The following is a 20,278-nucleotide window of genomic DNA, read 5'->3' on the forward strand; positions in this document are numbered from 1 at the left end:
TTTTTCTTCAGCTGTTTTCTTCTCTGGGGATCCCATCTAATAGCTTATTGACTATATGCACTGGGTATTCTGTCTGAGATATGTCCATCCTGTCAGTTTTTTTCTAGTCCTGGTAAAGTTCATATTTCAAATTACTTTTCTAACTTCTTTTTTAGCCAGTTTCCCCCTTATTCTAAACTTGCTGCTTGTCTTGCTCTATATCATAGATCTTTTTCCTCATGGTTCTCTTTCTCTAAATATTTTTCCACTTTCATGTGCATCCACTTTCAACAATCCCATTATCCCAAATACTTCCCCTCTGTAGTTTTAGATTATATCCCTAACAGATTTCTAGCCACAAAAGATTCCCCATATTCAAGGTAAGGGAATTTTAACCTAATATAGCAAGCTAAGCCTGTAGTGATAATTCCCCGGAATTACAGAATTTTTACTCATTAAATTCTTGTGCCAGGATAATTTTTTCTAAATTTCAAACAACAATATGATTTTAAATAAAAACAAAAAATATACCACAACTCTTTCCAAATTTTGCAGAAGCTGGAAGTCAAATAAAATCAGCAGCAGGTTTCCTAGAGAATTTTGTTGTCAAATCAATGCTAGGTCCTTCAGTAGAATTAAGCAGAAGTGAAAGACGAAAATGTCAAGATGTTCAAAAAAACAGACTAATGATTGCACACTTATTGACTGATTTATTTTACAATACTTTAAATTAGAAACAATTGTGAATTATGCATCAAGCCATCATTGAATGGCAATCTATGCACATCAGGGATAAAAATGGCACATCTGAAACTTTTGACAATTTAATAGTTATCCCATATTAGCTGTCCTATAAAAGAGAACATAGCTTTAATGTAACCTTGGGTGACATTCCAAGACTTTCTTTCTTGAGACTTAAATTTGTTTGAAATGTTAATGTTATTTATGTTAATAAGATATTTTTTTCAACACCATCATATAATGAAAACCCAAATTACAAAATTATTATTTTAGCTGTAGGTTATCAACCAAGCTATACTTAGATCACATGAAGATATTGTTTTGTACTATATAAAACATTTCCCATTTAGATATGTATGCACATAAACTCGCATTTTCTCAGTGTCATTAAGATTTCTCTCTGTGATGCTTATACAGCATTAGCAAAACACTAATTTTTGGTTGTCATGGCAGAAATTGAAAGATATTTGGAAAATCTTATATCAGTTTTCTCATTACTAAAATACTAAAGATCCAACTTATGCTTCATGTTGCTATACTGCTACTATAGAAGTACTTTGTGATATCATGAAGTGGATTTGACTTCGGGTCTTATGCTCAGCAGCCTAATTCCCGGATAGAGTGGTAAAGATAGAATTTAACAACTGCAATATGGGGAGGATTTGGAGGGTCTGAAATAGTTCTTACTATTGAACTGACCTTCATTCAGCAAAACCATTTTTACTAAATCACAGAAGGCAAAGGGGTGTGTTAATACATGTGTAAATTGTTGGAAAACTCATGGTGTTAGTTCAGCCTTGATTCATATTACCTTTGACAGTTCAAGGGTTGATCTATTCTGTTCTTATGCACATATATTTGAATAAAATCTTTTTGTTCTAAGCATTCTATAAAATGTGCTTGAAACAAACATAAAATAAAGTCACCTTAGATTTACTGTAAAGTTATCAACAAAAGTAAGAAACAAGTAAAGAAGAAAAAGAAAACAGAAAGATTCCTATTGAAATGATTATGTCTTGGTAGTTTTATTATTTTAACAGTGTTCTAGCTGTTTGGTTTACTTATAATGTCTTCAGAAACTAACCGAACTACTAGGTCTGCTTAAAAGGTTTTCAATATTTTGAAACAAAGGCTGCTACAATGGAATGTCTTAAGGTTGTAGAACATAAATAAAAAAAAACTTTCACTGAAATTAGGAATATATGGCAAAGTTCCATGTGGCAGAGGAATACCTCTAGGTATTTACTCAGGATGCACAGTGGTATTGAAACATGAAACTGTATGGGTTGCTGTGATTAAAGAAGCATACTTTGAAAAAAACAGATAATGTATCTTTGACTTTTTCATATAAGATATCATAATTATAAATTATTTCTTATTTCTAATCTTTTAACATTTACATCTATGAAATTTCAACTAATAATGTCAGAAAAGTATTATTTACTCTGTACTAAGTAAAATAAGTATCACTTAATTAAGAAATAACACTTTTTTTTTCTGACATAATACTTTTCCTCTTTCTAAATCTAACCTTCATTGCAATTTTATTCTTTAGAAACTGTCTTCTTTTGGTTCTTCATTACTTGCAAAGAGGTTTGTAATTTTATCAGAGGCACAACTTTCACATTTTATGTTTTCAGGTGCAGTAGGCAAATTACATATGTGTGTATGAGATCATTGCTTTTGAGATTCCCCCTGCAGGTCCTTCAACTTCTCTAAAATGTCTTTTTCACACTTTTTTTTATGAACAGATGCATATGAACAAGTAATATTTAGCAGGTAATTTCTCAAAATCTTCCCATATATTGTTTACTGACAATTAGGGACACAGAAGTTTTTTCAGAAACACACTGAAGGTAAGTAAATGTTTCCATTCCAAACTCAAATCCCTAGATGACTTTTGTCATTGAAACATTTTTCATGCTCAGTTATAGAGAAATTGATAATGATTCTTTGGAAAACAAGTATAAGCATTATTTTACCAATTAAACAGCATGTCAAGGTATTCAAAGTATTCAGACATTTCTTTCTTGTCCAAAAGAAATTGAAAATATGTTTTCTCAATTTCTTTTAAAAAGTAACTACTCAATAGAGAGGAAGTAATTAACCTTACACTAAAAATTCCATTTGGGGGAGAAAAATTTGGTGGAGACATGGCAACTGCAGCCCCTCAGCATCTTCTATTTGGGCATCAAAAGTAGATTCTTTGATTCTACAAATTAAATAAATGGATCACAGTGTCAACCTTCTTTCATTCCAAAATGCAAAAAAACACACCCCCTATTCCTAGGTAAATGCATGTTCTCCAAATAAATATTATATTTTTCCATTGCTTTGCTAAGGAATTAATCAAACCATAGTCTATGAAACTAACTGACTTTTGAAAAGAAAATTGGAATAAATCTAATCTTTTCCTGCTAAATTATTATCCTCTTAGGATGACATCAGATGTGAGTGTATGTAACAGGGGCATACAAGTTACATAACATCTACACCATTTAAGGCTTTACAGACACAGGTCATCTCTTCTAGATCGCTTTACAGCTGCCCTCTTGGTATGAAACGAATAAATGGAAAAATGTTTATAGAAAACCTGCAACTTTTCACAGCAAAAAATGTGGGTAGAACTTATAAAAGGAATAAAATGAAAATATTTTCTCTTCTCTGTTATTGTCATGTTCTACCTCAGGAACCAACTTCTGCAAATGAGCAAACAAAAATTCAAAAAAAGTTTGTTTTATTTTTGATATAAATTTATCTCCAAAACAAGCAAGTTATTTTATATGTCTCTATTATTAGTCAGATAAAATTTAAGACTAGAATATCTAAATGTAAAAAAGATGATTGCCTTTGATAACTTCACTCGACATGTTTAAATATCTCAAAATTTTATTTGAAATGTGATGTTAATGAACTCTTCCTGCCCTGCCTCTTCTACCTGTTGGTGGTAATGTTTGTACTAATTAAACCTGTTTTATAGAGCATTTTCTATTATTTGCTTGTATTAGTTCCAGAAAGGAAGCTTTCTTACTATTTATACTATTTTTTTTTCTGTGAAATTATTCAGTCATAGATTTCAGATTAAGAAAGACATAGAAGCTTGTTACTCCTGTGCAATTGATTGTTAATCTGGCTACTATGATGGTCTTGATGGAATCCCTGTATTTCAGAGGAGATACAGAAATAACATATATTGATCTCACCAGTCCAATAAACCTTTTAAATTTTGCTTACACAACCCATGTACAATACTTCATACTGTTTAAAAATGAGAAAAGCTTATCTTTATGGGCTATCTCAAGATAATGTATACATTGTTTTAATCTCTGAAAAGTTTATGGAAGAAAAAAGGATTTCACCAGGAGAAAAATATTGTTTGATGTTCCAATTTTAGTACCAGTTTCAGAAAATGACTCCCTAGAAAAAAAGATAAACAGGGCTATAAATCACTGTGTGAATGGAAGTTGATGGCTTATAGTCTTTTCTACAGAACTGAGGCTGTGGACTCTGTCATGAAGAAATATGTCTATAATAAATTTGGAATTTTTTCTTCATTCCTTGTCTTACTGTGTCTGAAAATATGAGGCAAACACCCCATGTCTGCAAGGCTTCATAGAATTACTCTTATTTTACAGAATTAACTGAGGAAGAGAGTAGAAGCCGTTCAAACAAAACAGATAGCAGAACAGACAAAGGGTGTGAACTCCCGAGTTCAGTTCAGATTTCTGCTTTACTGGAGGGAAAGAGAACCTGACTGGATATTCATTCAAGTCAGTGCTACATCTTCCATCCACTAACAAACATTTAAGATAAGTGACAGAGTGAGTGATTTATCTTATATGTGTTTAATAAAGAAAAACCTCTAAGTGAAGAATTTTCATCAACATCTAAGTTTGGAAAAAACTCCAACACAATACCAAAGAAAGAAGGGGTAGAAGTTCAGCTATCATATTAAAGGACAAACAAAGATACTAGAAACAGTAAAATATTAAAAACTTATATAGCTTTCAAGTAAATTTCAATATTTCAGTGCAGTTAACATTAACAGTCAATAAAATTTAACACTGGGAATACTGAACAATCAATTTCTTCATGCTGTTCAGGTAGAAGCACCAAACTTCTGCCAAAAAGAATATGTCTTTGTGACGGTTTCATGTTGATATGTGCAATTTTAAGAATGAAACTGAAGGCATATATTTTACAATCATTTGATATTATATTCTTGATTGTGCAGAATGCCAAAAGAGCATGTACAATGTAGTTGTTTGCCATAATCCAAAATTAATATGGAATACTGAATGTTTAATTTTGGGTTTATGTTAGGATACACTGGATTAAATGTATTATTTATGGTTATAGATATGAACCAATGCTGCAGTAGCCAACATTTTTGGCAGCTGTGCTCTAGCTTGGTTTGAAGGAGAGCACATAGAAAACCATAGCCACCAGATATTATCTCCAATGTAGCTGGTGTCTTTTTAGATAATGATACTATTGTGAAGTTTTTACTACTGTGCAGAAAAATATTTTTCCTGTGAGATTACTGATTTGATGAGAAAAAACTTCATACAAATGGGTCAAAGTTGTTAAAGATTAAATTTATAATCGCACTATATTTCTACATCCATTTATTAATTTGGAATGCTTACTTTCTAAATAAATTAATGGTATCTAATATAGAAGAATTATTTTTTTTTTTAAAGCTCCATAGAATGAAAGTTCCCTTTCTAGTATTTTTTGTTTCTTAACATTATGGCAGTAAATTCAAAGAATAAACTATAAATAAATCACTTTCTATAATATTTAAATAATTCAGCCATCTGTTTTGTTCTACATTTGAATATTGCAAAATGGAAAAAGTCTAAAGGTAAATTTTACTTAAATATTTTGTGCCCAGTTACATGTGTTTAATGATGAATATTCCCACAAAAAAAAAATAAAAATATATATATGCTATATTCTATTATTTTGCTAATTGAACACCACCACCTGTTGGGAACAATGAATAATATAGTAATACTGTTACTTCAGGTTAATAAAATCAGAAATTTGCTGATGATTGTCATTCAAGACATAGAAGTTTAAATCTTCATTTTTTCCTAGATTGGAGTTAATGTGGACATAATGAAATGTAGGAGCATTCCAACACAAGAAGGTTACTACAGATAATTTTTTAAGCGAAATGTCTTATTCTCAAGCTAGTGTTGCACAGGGTCTCAGATTCATAGTCTTAATGTGAATCTCCCAATCAGAATTAAAATGATAACATTGAATCACTTTTCTCTCAAATGCTTGTGATAAGCATAGAACTGAGATAGTTTTCGTTTATGTTTTTAATTTTTAAAGTAATTTCTGAGCTGTGTTACAGCTTCCTGTCATTGTACTTTTGCAATATTTTGCTAGGGATATATGTCAGATGTTATGGAGCAGTGACCCAAGGAAATATTTGGAGGAGAAAGTACTTTTGATACAGCTTCGATAGACTATGAAGCTAAAGTAGCCAAAACTGGCATAGCTGATTCATTGATACAAAGAAAGAGGCCACTGTGAAAAGCAATAATCTGAGAACTGTGTCTACGTACTAGCACATCTTCTTGGATGGACCTATTTGGCTGACCACAAAAAAGAGCTAGGAGTGAAATAACATACCTGCTGCATAGATTCAATACTGTGTGTGGGGAATCAGAACAAGTGAATTGGGAGCCAAGATATTTGCCAAGGTAAAGTGGTTCAAATTCTGTTGACTGAAGAGTGAAGACAGGCTATTTCCTGTGCTGAAGACCTCTATAACCAGTCTATATAGAATACACAGCTGTCTTTAAATATGTACGTGATATATATAGTATTATGTACATTATAAAGTTTGTAGTGAGATGAAGAATACTTTGGGATTTTCCAAAATTGGTGGCTATTGTGGTATTAACCCGGTTTAATTAATTAATTGTGGTTTAACCTGGTTTATTTTTTTCTCTACCCCATCTTATTTAAAAAAAAAAACCACAACTAAATCATCTTGAAGATTTTCAACCCAAGCCATCTTATGATTCTATGATCCTTATTCCATGGGACTGTTTGTTGCTGCATAGACTTTTCTTCTCATTCGTCGAGCAACAGTTAAAAAGAGCCACTGAGGAATGGAAAAGGGTAGTGTTTAACTAAGCGCTTATTTGGCACCCTGCAGAAAAATATTCCTGACCAAGTGTATGATTTATAATGCACTTTGTTTTCAGTTTTAGTCAAGTTATTCCTTTGTGTAAAGCCAGATATCAAGTAGGCCTCTCTTTCTTCTCTCTGTTTGTATCCAGTTCCTATTTGTTTTAATAAAACTTATCTAAAGCCTCCTAAAGTCAATGAGCCAAGGCTTCCTTTTATTTTGGATTGGACTAAAGTTGTCAAACCAGAAGCCAAAGTTCACTGTTCTACTACAGAAGATATTTTGAAATAACTTAAAAATACTATTAATATTTTGAAAGTTAATTTCGGAACTATGAAATGATTCCCAAAGTGAATAAGACATTTACACAAACGTTGAAAAAATTACTTGCTATGCACTTGATGCACGTGATTTAGGCTCTTTTGTATGATGACAATTGACTGCAGCACTTTTCCCCCCCACTATAAGGGGCTTAAGTGATACATTAGCTTACATAAGGCTGATTGTTATTATCAGCTCAGACCAAATAATGGGACTACATAGGAATTCTTTCCCAACTACTCAGTGAAACTCGTATCTCATTTCTAGAAGACCCAAATCTCATTTTCCCAGATGACTCTGTAGAGACAGTAGTAGCACATATATCTAATGAAGCTCCTAAAGGATAATATTTTGAAGAAGGTAAAGAAGATTTCATCTAGATGGACATTTGACAGGCTATCTGAGAATCCTGTCCAGTGCTTAACAAATCTGACTGTAAAATACTGTCTATTCATGTTGATTTGGTGTTGTTACAATTTACGCTCACTCTCTCCTTTTCTGTACAGTACTGAGAAAAGCTCAACTCTTTCTCATCTGTGTACTCTCACAACATACTTCATGACAAATTACAGTGCCTCAGCCTTTTGTTGTTCATTTTGAACAATCCCAATTGTCTCAGTCTGTCTTGACACATCATGGGCTTCAGACGCCTGAGAATTATGGTGGTTTCTCAGAGGCTTTGCTTCAATTTGACTGCCTCTCTTTTATCAAGAAGCTGAGCACTGGACTCAGCTCTCCACATGTCTCACCAGCATCTAACAGTGGAAATACCTACCTCAACATACTGGCAAAGTTCTTTCCAGTGCAGGTGAGGATGCTTTTGTCCTTGAGTGATGCTGGAGAAGAATGCTGAAGTGTTTGACCTGCAGGGTGCTCTCTGAAAGCCCATCCTGTGCTGGTACATATATTTAATCTGGACTCATTGTAAGACATTGGTTTTGCCTTTACTGTATTGCATGAAATTCTTCTTATCTCACCAGGAAGGAAGTTTCCACTGGGATGGGTTGGCAGCATTCTCTTTCACATAGCCAGTTAAAGGTTTCCACACACTGGGAAGAGAAAATGCAACAAGAAATTAGTCAAAAATCCAAGCAGATGAGCAAGCTAGACCAAGTCAAAAAATCAAAGCAGTAATTTGGTACTGCATTTTAAGAACTATTTAACTCACAGGTTTGAAAATCTGTCTGAATTTCACAAGACCTCTTTATAAACGCAAAACAAGAGGGAACTACATTCACAAGTGGATAATTTTAAATTGATATAATCATTTTAACTTGAGTGAGGCTAATGAATGCTTGAAACTACGTATGTATGAAGAATTATAAATGTGAACAATGACAGAAGTTTTAACAAGATTATTTATGGAAACATTAGTCCAAAAACTTTGGAGGTTGAGATCTTAATCAATGATACCTATGGGGTTTTTTTATGCTTATAATCCTAGTTTTAGTATGGTAAACTGTTGAGTTATTAAACATCTGTATTGGCAACAAATATATGTAAGAAATCAACATTTCTGTATTTAAAAGATCTTGGAACACAGAATTTCTCCAGCAATACATTTCAAAAAAATGAGATATGCATGAGTCACTTATGATTTCACACTGTAACTTAAATGAAAATAGAACAGAGGAAAATAGGAGTTTTAGTGTATCTAGTATTGTGTGTCTGATAAATTTAAAATCTTTTTCTAATGACTAGATATGACTAGTGTAATATATCTCAGTAAGGATCAGTAATTACAGTTCCCTAGAGAAGCAAGGATAAGTATAATTAACAGAAACGAAGAGATGACAATAATTTACAAATGCTTGCTCCCTTAGTAAAAAGAGTGTTCTTTCCCTGTGGAGCAGCTCTTTAACTTAATATTTTCATTGACACACTCTGCAAAATATCTGCAATTGTGCAATGAAGTTCAAGAATTGTAGAAAACTAGGGAGTAATATTACTTTCAGGAAGGAAACTGTACCATATTTGGGCAAGGAAATGAGGCTGAAAACTATAACATGTGGCTCCAAGCACCATGGTTTAAATGAGTGGAGGATTCACACATTGAGCTACAATGGTTGTGGGTTTCCCTGAATGGATGCCAGATACCCACCAAGCTTCTCAATCACTCCCCCTTCTCATCTGGACAGGAGAGAGAAAATAAGATGGAAAATAACTCATAGGTTGGATAAAACAGGTTACTTAAGCAAAAACAAAAGGTTGCCTGAAAAGGCTGTAGAAAACCTAAACCTCAAAGATTAAAACCTCAAAGATTTTATTTTCTACTTCTTCCATCAGCAAGTGATGTCAAGTCACTTCCTTGGAAGCAGGGCTTTGGCACATGAAGCAGCTACTCTGGAAAACAAATGTAAATGATGAACTCCCTCTCTTCCTCCTCCTCCTCTTAGCTTTTATATCAAAGTCGATATCATATGGTATAGAATTACCCTTTAGTCAGTTTGGGTCAGCAGTTTTAACTGTGCCACATCCCAAGATCTTGCCCACCCACAGCCTATAGAGAAATGTTGGACAGCGCTGATGCTGTGCCAGGACTGCTCAGCAGTGCCCAAAACACCGGTGTGGTACCAACACCTTTCCATCCACCAGCGCCGAACACTGCCCTCCTGTGGGAAAAATTAACTCCTTCTCAGCCAGACCCAATCCAGCCACACACACACATTTAAAAAAAATAAAATCTTGGCATCCTATCAATGTTATTTACTTATGCCCTGACTACACCCTTGTCACAAATAATGCAAATTATTAACAATATTAGGATGCTACTAAATGCACGAAATCCCATTTTACAAGGTTGTGATAATACTGAAACACAGAAATATTTTAGAAAAATATTCTAGTATAGCAAATAATCAGTTAAAGTTCAGTTCTAAACAGGTCTGAAGACTGTTAGTAGAGCAGTCTGAAATAAACCTGTGTCTGATTCTTTTTCTTTCTCAGAAAAGAAAAAGAATCAGACACATATGATGACTGTCCCTAAATCATTAAGGAAACAAAGACCAGAAAGAGAAGATATACCAGAGAAGAAAAGATATTTAAGCTGATGGACAAGTGACATCATGAGGGAAATGTTTATAACATAAGCATGAATTAATTCAGTTTGAAAAATAGATGTTTTAGGGTAAGACTTTTTTATAATTATAAGAATGATCTGGGAACAATCTTCTACAAATCTAGTGTTTCGGTCTTTCCAATAGATTTGCCACAGCCAGGGACCAGTATATATGACCTCAAAGACCACTATAATTTTCATGTTCCTATGAAAGATATCACAATTTCTTTGATGTATTGCTACTGTATCTATTGTTTTCTAGCTTTTTGCAGAGCACAGTTCAATTTCAGCACATCCCACTGTGATGCTGAAAAGTCAATTGTTATGATTTTCTTCTGTTTCTTTGAAGAGATTCCCTACTGTAATATTGCTTTGTTACACATTATTTTGTCAGTAATATTTAAAAAAATTGATATTGTTTAAAAACAACTTCATTATTACTTGTGGTGTTTTGATTTTTTTTTTAATGGCTAATTGTCTTAAATGGCTGATTGCCCTTTGCAATTTAGTAAAAAAGATGTTTAAAAAATTATTTTAAAGTGAAAATAGAAAACTGAGAAGAGCCTAATTAACCTAATTAACCAGTATAGTAACGAAATTATACAGAGAAAAAAAATCAGACACAAAACATACAGTACAGAAACTACAGTGACATGATTTCTTCTCATGAAATAATTCTAAATTTGTTGTCAGAACATAAATTATTTTGCTAAATCTTACTTTTTTAAAAGCAAATTTTTTTTTTGAATAGTAGATGTTACTTACTATTTTAGTATTGTTTCACAAAAGGAAATATGTCCTGAATCAGGTAATTCTTATGGGCATTCTTTCCTGAAAACATGACTAAATCAACTGTCTGTAGGAATAGTATCTGTGATTACAATTAACTTTAATTTCTTAAAAGCACCACTGTTCACTTCAATACTTCAGTCTTTCTCAAGATAATTAAAGTACTGTATTTGTTGTAGTTACACATAAACACAAATAACTTAGTGACACTGTGAATGGGACTGACTTTAACATTATGTAGTATTTACTTCTGATGTTTTGATTCCTTCAAACATCCCACGTGTTCAATGAAAGATTTGACAGCAGATTGAACAATTTATTACTCAGATCCAGAATGCCTTATTTTATACACAATCACATCTGACCTCATAAACATATTACACACAAGCCTTTTTTTGATAGCTAAACAGGTCCTTTTTCACACAAGTAAGGTTTCCTTTCCTTTTTTTTTTTTTTTTTTTGAAGCTCCATTTCTACAGTAGTTTAGCACTTATTTGGATTCAAAACTGAAGCTGTTATCTAGCCCACAATAGTGCAACAGTGAGCTCAGAGTACCAGAATATTTTTCTTAGGCCTTTAATAGCTTTGTATTTGTATTTCAGTTCATACTGAATTCCAAATATAAACACAGCTAGAAAATAAATCATCTCTAAAGAAAAATAATAATACAGTATCTGATGCCTCACTGCTAAGATAAAACAGGTTTAAACTGTTTCTAGTGTTAATGCATGCTACCCTCTGCAATAAACATTTGTAACAGTGAAAGAATCACTTGTTTTTAGTGTCCAGTAAAATCAACAACAAGGCAATGCCTTCAGAAACTTTTGAGGTTATGGCATGATGCATTTTCTGCACTTAAAATATCTTCTACATATGTCACTAAACTTGAAGTCAAGATAAAAACTGCAGTTTTGGTACTAATGCTGTTTTGGTGCAACTGGTTCTGCCTTACTATACTCCAAATTCAAATTTTATTGAATACATTCACTTTCTTCATTACTGATTAAAGGATTCATTCCAGAAATATTGTCTTTTGTAGGCCTGATAAGAATTTTTCTACAGCTGTCAAATTTATTGACATAGAAATAGTTATTCAAAAATACAATTTCATCCTAATATATTTACTTTTAAAGAGATTCGATGTGCAGATATGTAAGTTTTCCAAATCTAGGCAGGTTACAATTTAATGTAATTGATCTTTATCTGCAATCCAGGGATTCCATCATAAAAGAACATTTGAATAAGTTCACAGTGGGCTGAGGACAACCTCTTGGATAGGGCTTATGTTCACAGCCATGGTATTAAAACGTTTTCAGCTGGACTTACAAAGTTCAGAAATAGGTTGTGATGGGCTGACCTTGACTGGATTCCTGACCCTTGCTCAGCTGTTCTCTCCCTCTCTGCAACTGGACAGGAGAAAAAAGAATGAGAAACCTCCTGGGATAAGGTAAAGACAGCGAGATCACTTAACAATTTTCATCATGGGCAAAATAGGATTGGGGAAAGAAATTTAAGGTATTGCTAATTAAAATAGAGTAAGGTGGTTATAAATGAATACAAAATCACCTTTTTCTGTCCTCTCTTCTTCCCAACCTAAGCTTCAATTCTTCACTCCACAGCCCTCTGCCTCCTCACTCTAAGCAGTCCAGGAGCTGTGGTCAGTCCATAACATTTCATCTTTACTTCTCTGTCCTCCTCACACATTTCCCTACTCCTGCAAGAGATCTCTCCACCGGCTCTAGTCCTCTAGCCCTGCTCCTTCAAGGGTCTATCCTGAGCCAGAGTTTCTGCAAACAGCCATCCATTCCAGCAAGTGGACCACACAGTCCTCCATGGGCTGCAGGGAAACCTGCTCTGGTGCCCAGAACGTCTCCTTTCCTCCTTCTTCTGCGGCCTTGATGTCCCCAGGATGATCTCAGTTTCTTCTACCTTCACTCTTCACACTGCTTCTGTGGCATTTCCCCTTTCTTTAACACATTTTCTCAGAGGTTACCTCACCTCAGCTGGTGGGTCTCAGCTGTGTCCTGCAGCAGATGGGCTGGAGGCAGCTATTAATAGCCATGTCCAGCATAATGCTGTTCCAGCAACTGCTCACAGACCCTGACTGCAGCCACTGCTGCTTCCAGACTTGCCCATCAGCACCCTGTACAGAGAGCTAGCTTTTCTTGGGTTTGTTTTAGTCTACACTGAAAAATAGAAATGTCCATGTTCTACATTGGATTACAGCCCGAGGGAACTCCACTTCACTATATGAACTGAAAAATGGCGAGAGTGAAATGAACGGCTTGAAAAAGAAAAAAGAATGTGAATATTTAACTGGAGATATTTGAATCATATGAGTCATTATAGCCCATCTGAGTATGACTTCTAAGTGGTGAGAGTCTCATTATGTTTTGGATTTATAGCTCAGTTTCAATGAGAAAGATATGGCCTTGCTGGGTGATTTTCTTTGCATGTAGCGCCATATTTGACCTTTGTAAGTAAAGAATTTCAATAGCAGGAAATGTTTAAAGGTCATTCTGTGATTTGTACAAATGTTTCCCAGGGACTAGGCAGAGATTATCAAACTCATTTCTCTTTTGACCCAAAGCAGATCTCTTAACCTAGTTCTTTGGTGTCCAAAAACTTGTGCACTAATCCACTAATCCTCCTAGTCTAATAAATTATTGAAAATCTATTATCTACAAGCCCAGACTGAAGATCTATTGGAAAGAGTGTGACATCAGTGAAGTCCAGGTCGTGATACATTGTGGGGAGGAAATAGTGACTAAGAATGAGGAAGTGGCTGAGGAGCTTAATGCCTTCTTTGTGCCAGTCTTTAATAGTAAGACCAGTCTCCTGAGCTGGAAGACAGGTGCAGGGAGAAGAATGAAGACCTCATAATCCAAGGGATGACAGTGACCTGCTGCACCACTTAGAAGGCTCTGCATAGGGATCTGGACAAACTGGATAAATGGGCCAAGGCCAATGTTACGAGGATCAACAACAGTGCCAGGTCCTGAAACTGGGTCACAAAAACCCTATGCAGAGTTATAGGCTGGGGGCAGAGTCATTGAAAAACTGCCTGGTGGAAAAGCACCTAGGGGTGCTGGTCAACAGCTGCTGAGCATAAGCCAGTGTTTGCCCAGGTGGCCCAGATGGCCAATGTCAGCACTAGTTATAAATACTTTCCAATTACTGGTTTGAATGTCCCAAACTTCCACTTATTTCAACTTCTTTTTCATTTTCCAATTCTAAATTAATAAGTATCTGTGGCCTTCTCAGTACACTACCAGAAAATGCATAAGAACAATGCCACATTCTCTTCCATTTCTTTTCCCTTTTCTAATAAATATATCATTTATCTTTATCTATGAATGTGCACCTTTAACATTATCTATGAATGTGCATCAACATTCAGAAACATTCTTCCAAACTCCCTGTTGATAGCAGTAGCTAATATGAATTGTAGTGACATAGTGAAACATATAAAAAGCCTCATTATATTTTTAGGAATCTGCACATATTTATGTGAATTTTCACTTAGAGAGAATGTGGATGCAAAAGAATAACAGTCAGAAAATATATCAATAGAAAAAGCACTATGAACAATAGCTTGTGAAAAGAACTCGAATTATGTGTGAGATTGGCTATATATGTAACATGTTTTGTGTGTAACTTAAAAGATGTATTTACTGACACAATACACACTTGCTAGCCCAGATACTTTGCTGAATTATTGGTCATCTAGGGAAAAAAAAACAAACAAATTCCACTTTTAAATGCTGCAACATGTATTGAAGCCATGTATTGAATTTGTTCTGCATTCACACCTAAAGAGGGGAAAAAAGAAAGGGTGTTGGTAATTATAACGTCAAAACCTATTTTTCATTATTGCTTCAAAGAAGAAACATTTTCAGCTATTCAAGGTTGGATTGAAAAAGAAACATGAGAGATTCTGCCTGTGACAGTACCACTGGACAGACTGACCAGATTTCCCTCTGCCCACATTAATTGTGATAATGAAATACTGAGAAAGGATAACACAAATTTGAGCTACCACATTTGAATCAAGTTAACCATGTTTATTCAATACAGGTAGGAGGGCTTGTCAGCTCTTGTTTTCTGTCTCTGAAAATGAACCATTCAAACACAATTATTTCACAGGGAAAGTAAATTGAAACGTAGTGTATCTCTCACTAGTAATATTCCTTTCATTCACAACAATGTCCAGACACTTCCCCAATTACCCATCAGTGTCACAGCTTCAGATCTCTTCTACTAACTTAATTTTGACTTTGTAATGAATTTTGAGGATGAAATCTTAGTATACTTATACTATAGCTAACATGCTATCACCTAGACAGCTTTGCCTTCTTGCCTAATGCCAACAACACTTTTAATGTCACAGGAAGCCTGGAAAGAAGAGGGGGGTGCAGGAGAAAGTTTCCTGATTTTGTCCTAATATATGACCTGATATATATTATTTCATTAATAGCTTAATTAAAATTCTACAAGTCAAGCATATTTTTCCATGGTAGTAATTCTTAAATGATCTCCCAGTCTTCATCTTGACCCATACATAAGCTTTTTCATCTTACTTTCTCCCCGTGTTCTTTTTAGAAAGAGAAATTTGTGAGAGTCTGGCAGCCAACCAAGGTCAACCCAACAAAAAGTCATATATTTAACTTTTATAGGATGTAAAACTTTAAAAAATTTGACTGCTTTGGACTCAGACATGGGATGTTAGCATGGTACTAAAATAACAGGGTGCAAGTTCACATGCACAGGAAAATGTATCCTGTATGTGAAATACATATCTATGGCCCAGTGTTTTGGAACCAAATCAGACAGTATTTGCCACAGTCAGAAACCTCCATTTGGTTTTTCCCAAACTACAAAATTTCCCCATCTGTCAAGTAAAACTATCAGGATTCTAGCTCCAAAGCTTTATTCCATGTATTTTACCTGTGAAGCCAGGCCATGGTGTAACAGATGTGTGCTAGCTAACTCACCTACATGGCATATATCCCAGACAGAAGTCTCACAGGATTACCTCCCAATCCATTTGCTCACAGACTTCAGTTATGCAACCCAACTTTCATTTTAAGAACAATTCCCTGCACAAGTCTTCTGATGAGATGTATCTTATTTCTGAAGACAGAGTTCTGTTTTTTATTGGTTTGGTTTTCTTTTTTTTTTCTGTTATGTTTTACAGTTCTTGATTCAGATTTCTCTAATCAAATTGTTTAATCTCATCTGTGTTTTAACATGAGACAGTGTCATTCACTTAGTTCTGCCATGTGAGAATATTCACTGGGAAGTGCTTAAAACCCAGGTGCCAACCTACAGAATAAAAAAATCAGCAGAGAAATTTTTCAACTTTCTTTTTGATGCTCTTATCTCTCCACTCTTCATTTGCCAGCAGGGTAATTAGCCTTTATTTCTAGGAGACCATTTATCTTCATGTGATAGCTTCTGTCTTCCTGAGTTCCCTGAATACAAAGACGATCACCAGTGCAGGGACATTCCTCCTATCCCTTCTTTGCTCTCTGACTCGTGGGCAGTCAGGATAAGCTCTCTGATCCCTTGTGGGAAGCTGATTCCTTAGCCCAGAGTCCTGGCAGGAGTTACTTAGCTATCTGAAATCCCTCTGCTATCCAGATACAATGATGAGAATTCAGAAAACTCTAAACTATATAGAAAAAACCTCTCCTATGTATTAAGTATACTGTCAACTTGTTTCAAGAATAGAGGAATCCAGGTACCAGAGGACACCTAAGGCCAAAGTGCAATTTACCAGAAGTTACAGGAGGTACAGCTTTCTTTGTGCTCTTCTTTCCTTGGATTTGTCCTCCAGTGCTTGCAGTGCTGCAGCTGTAGAAGTCAGGATTTTCTGTTCCTCAGCAAAAGAGCAACAAGCAATGAAACTTCTCTTTCCCAGCTGCAGTCATATCCTGATAAAATGTTTAGAACATGCATTAGTACTCTAGAATCAAGGACTGAAATCAAAGATTATTCCTTTCCAAATGCACATCGCTCAATGCCTAGCAATTTTTTGTTTTTTTTAAGATGCAGGTCACAAAGCTTTAATTCTCTGCTAAAATCCTGACAGAGTTTCAACAGTGAAGTAAAAGGGCATTTTCATGATTTGTATTATTGATTAATGTATTCTTCTTAGAGTAATAGGCTTCAAGCTGTGAATTTGAGCCTTGTGTTCCTCAAGTGGCACTATTACTATTTAGAAGCACTGATAGGTGCCTGTTTTGAGAAAAAGACCAGCATATAGACTGGCATAAATTTTGCAGTCCTGAGTTATTTTCATAAAGGACAATGAGGTATGGACAAATCAACCAGGCACTTCATATTTCTTTAGTACAGATTGCATTAGGAATGGATTGAGAGCAACCCTATAGAAAAGAGCTTGTGGTATACCTGTGGATGAAAAATTAGACATGAGCTGAAAAAGTACATTCACAGTCCTGAAAGCCAAATGTATCCAGGACTGCATACACATGACCAGCAGATCAAGGGAGTGATTCCTCCCAGTGCCATTCTTGTGAGACCCTGCATGACACACCACATACAGCTCTGAGGCCCCTAGCATGACATGGACCTGTTAGAGCAGGTCCAAAGGAGGACCATAAAAATGGTCAGAGAGACCATTTTCATAAAGAGAGGCTGAGAGAGTTGAGATTGTTTAGCCTGGGCAAGTGGAGAGACATTATTGATACTTAAGGGGCACCTATAAGAAAAATGGAGAGACACATTTAACCAGGGCTTGTAGGGATAGGAAAAGAAATGATGCTTTTAAACTGAAAGAAAGTAGATTTTGACCAGATATTAGATGAGATATTAAGAAGACAGATTTTAATGTGAGGGTGATGAAACACTGGAACAGGTTGCCCAGGAAAGTTGTGGATATCCCATCACTGCAAACATTTGGGGCTAGGTTGAATGGACTTTGAGCCATGTGATGTGGTGATAGGAATCCCTGCCCACAAAAAGATGGTAGAACTAGATGATCTTTAAAGATCACATCTGGACATGGTACAGTACCTTTTTCCAGAAAGAATTAACATATTTTACTGCTTTAAATGTCAATTTGAAATTCATGCCAGTTTTATGTTGAAAGGGGACTACAATATTCTAATCAAGAAATGGCATAAGGTGGTGTTATCTTTAGAATTTGTGGGATTTTTTTCTCAGCTGCAAATTTTAGCTGGTCATCTTCACCAATATTTTCAGCATATTAAAAATTATCTTTGCACCAGGCAATCAAACTTCACTCTACTTTTCTGTTCTTCCTACTTAGGAATTTAATAAAGCCCATTCCAGCTTTTGAAGATCAACCATCAATCAAGTTTTAAATAGTGTGATTTCGTAGTAAGAAGTGAAAGTTTACTGTATTGATATGGAGCTTTAGTATACTCTGGAGCTGCCTGAGATTCACAAAGCAATTAGCCAATAATGTTAAGAAGTAATGGCTAATTTAACTAATCCTTAATGAAGCCTACTAACACTGTCAGGATTGATGAGTCCAGTGAGATTTTGTGCAAGAACACATTAAAGTAAGGGTCCTCATCTCATTTTGTCAGATTAATCATTATCCTAAATGATAGTGTTTCTTTCTGCTGATATAAAAAAAATATGTATTTTCTTCTTTCTAAAATTTCTTAAAGGTATAAGTATGTGCAGTAGGACATGGATTTTATATCTAAGGAAACAGTTTCTGGTGATCATCCATTCTCATAAAGTAGGTAAAGTAGATATATCTATTTGAATCTCGTAATTACTGGGACAAGTAACAGTCATGTACATTGGTGCCCTGATTTTTTCCTAAGTGAATCATTGAGATTCAATGAAAATATGAGATATTAAAATAATACTAAACAGATGCTCTAGAGAAAAATTAGCACCACAAAATATTAAAAGATAAGAAAAATTACATCATATCTTATAGACAGAAGCCTAAAAGTTGTAGTCTAAGGGATGAACACCTTTTGAAATTTCTTTTATTGATAAAGTGGTGTGTGCTTTTACAAACTATTTTTCCCACACAGCTTATGTGACAGCATATATATCCTTCCCCTAGAAAACTCTGTACCCACTGTGTGTATTTCACTTTCTTCCAAAGTGAACTTCCAAGTTCACAAATTCAGGTAATGCATCAGATGCTGGATTAACAGGTTAAAAAAGCTTCAATAAAGATCTGTATTCCACACTGCATATATACATGCATACTAAGACACAAAGGAGAGAGTCACTAGAAGGAGGACTTCCATCTGGTGGGTATATTTGATAGAATTATGAAACATTTATTTTTGAAATTTGGTGAAAATATATAAAATGTAAAAAATGTAGAAATGCATAAAATGTAGAAATGTATAAAATGTATAAATGTGGTTTTTTTTCTATGAAGGAAAAAACAATTTGAAAAAAACAACCAAATATTTATTTTCACTTAGCTATTAATATTCGTGTTTTGTTTTTCAGACTCAGGCTTATAGCGCTATGAATAATCAACTTTATTTAGGGAAAAATGCAAAAGTGAATCTGTCATTAACCATGTAACTACTAAAACCAAAGAAATGTGTTTATTGAACCCCAAAAAAACTATCACAGATAGTCTTCAAAGCATGCATGGAATAGCCCTTTGTGCTTGATTTTTATTTTTTTATTATTATTTATTTATTAACAGACAGGAAAAAAAAACCCATAAGAGTTGTGGAAAACATCTTGGTCTAATTATACAGAAGCAAATGATCTCCTTTCCTCAGAAGCAGTTCAAGACTTGTGAAAATTGATGCCTATATTATTTAGATCAAAGTTCAGGGTGACTATATAGCTTGAGTTATAAGATATCAATATAACCTAATACATCTAAATAACCTGATATCCATATAACCTAAATAATGACTTTTTATATATCTATATAACCTAAATCATAGCTTTTTATACCTATATAACCTGAGTAATAACTTTTGTACCTATATAACCTGATATAAATAACTTTTTATACAATGTAATGGCTGTTATGGTTAACTGGTTACCTAATGTTGAGAATAAAAAAAAAAAAGAAGAAAAACTTGCCAGGTGGACAGCTTTAGAGATAGATAACTATAGTACTAATAAAAATTGGCAAGTGCAAAACAAATTATCCACAAAACAAAGAATTTAGGCCTGTTAAGATCAGACAGACCAAGGGACACCATAACTGTGCATGCTCAGAAGAGAAAGTGGTAAAGTTCAGATGA

The sequence above is a fragment of the Parus major genome, chromosome 3 (assembly GCF_001522545.3).
Source record: "Parus major isolate Abel chromosome 3, Parus_major1.1, whole genome shotgun sequence".
NCBI lineage: Eukaryota > Metazoa > Chordata > Aves > Passeriformes > Paridae > Parus > Parus major.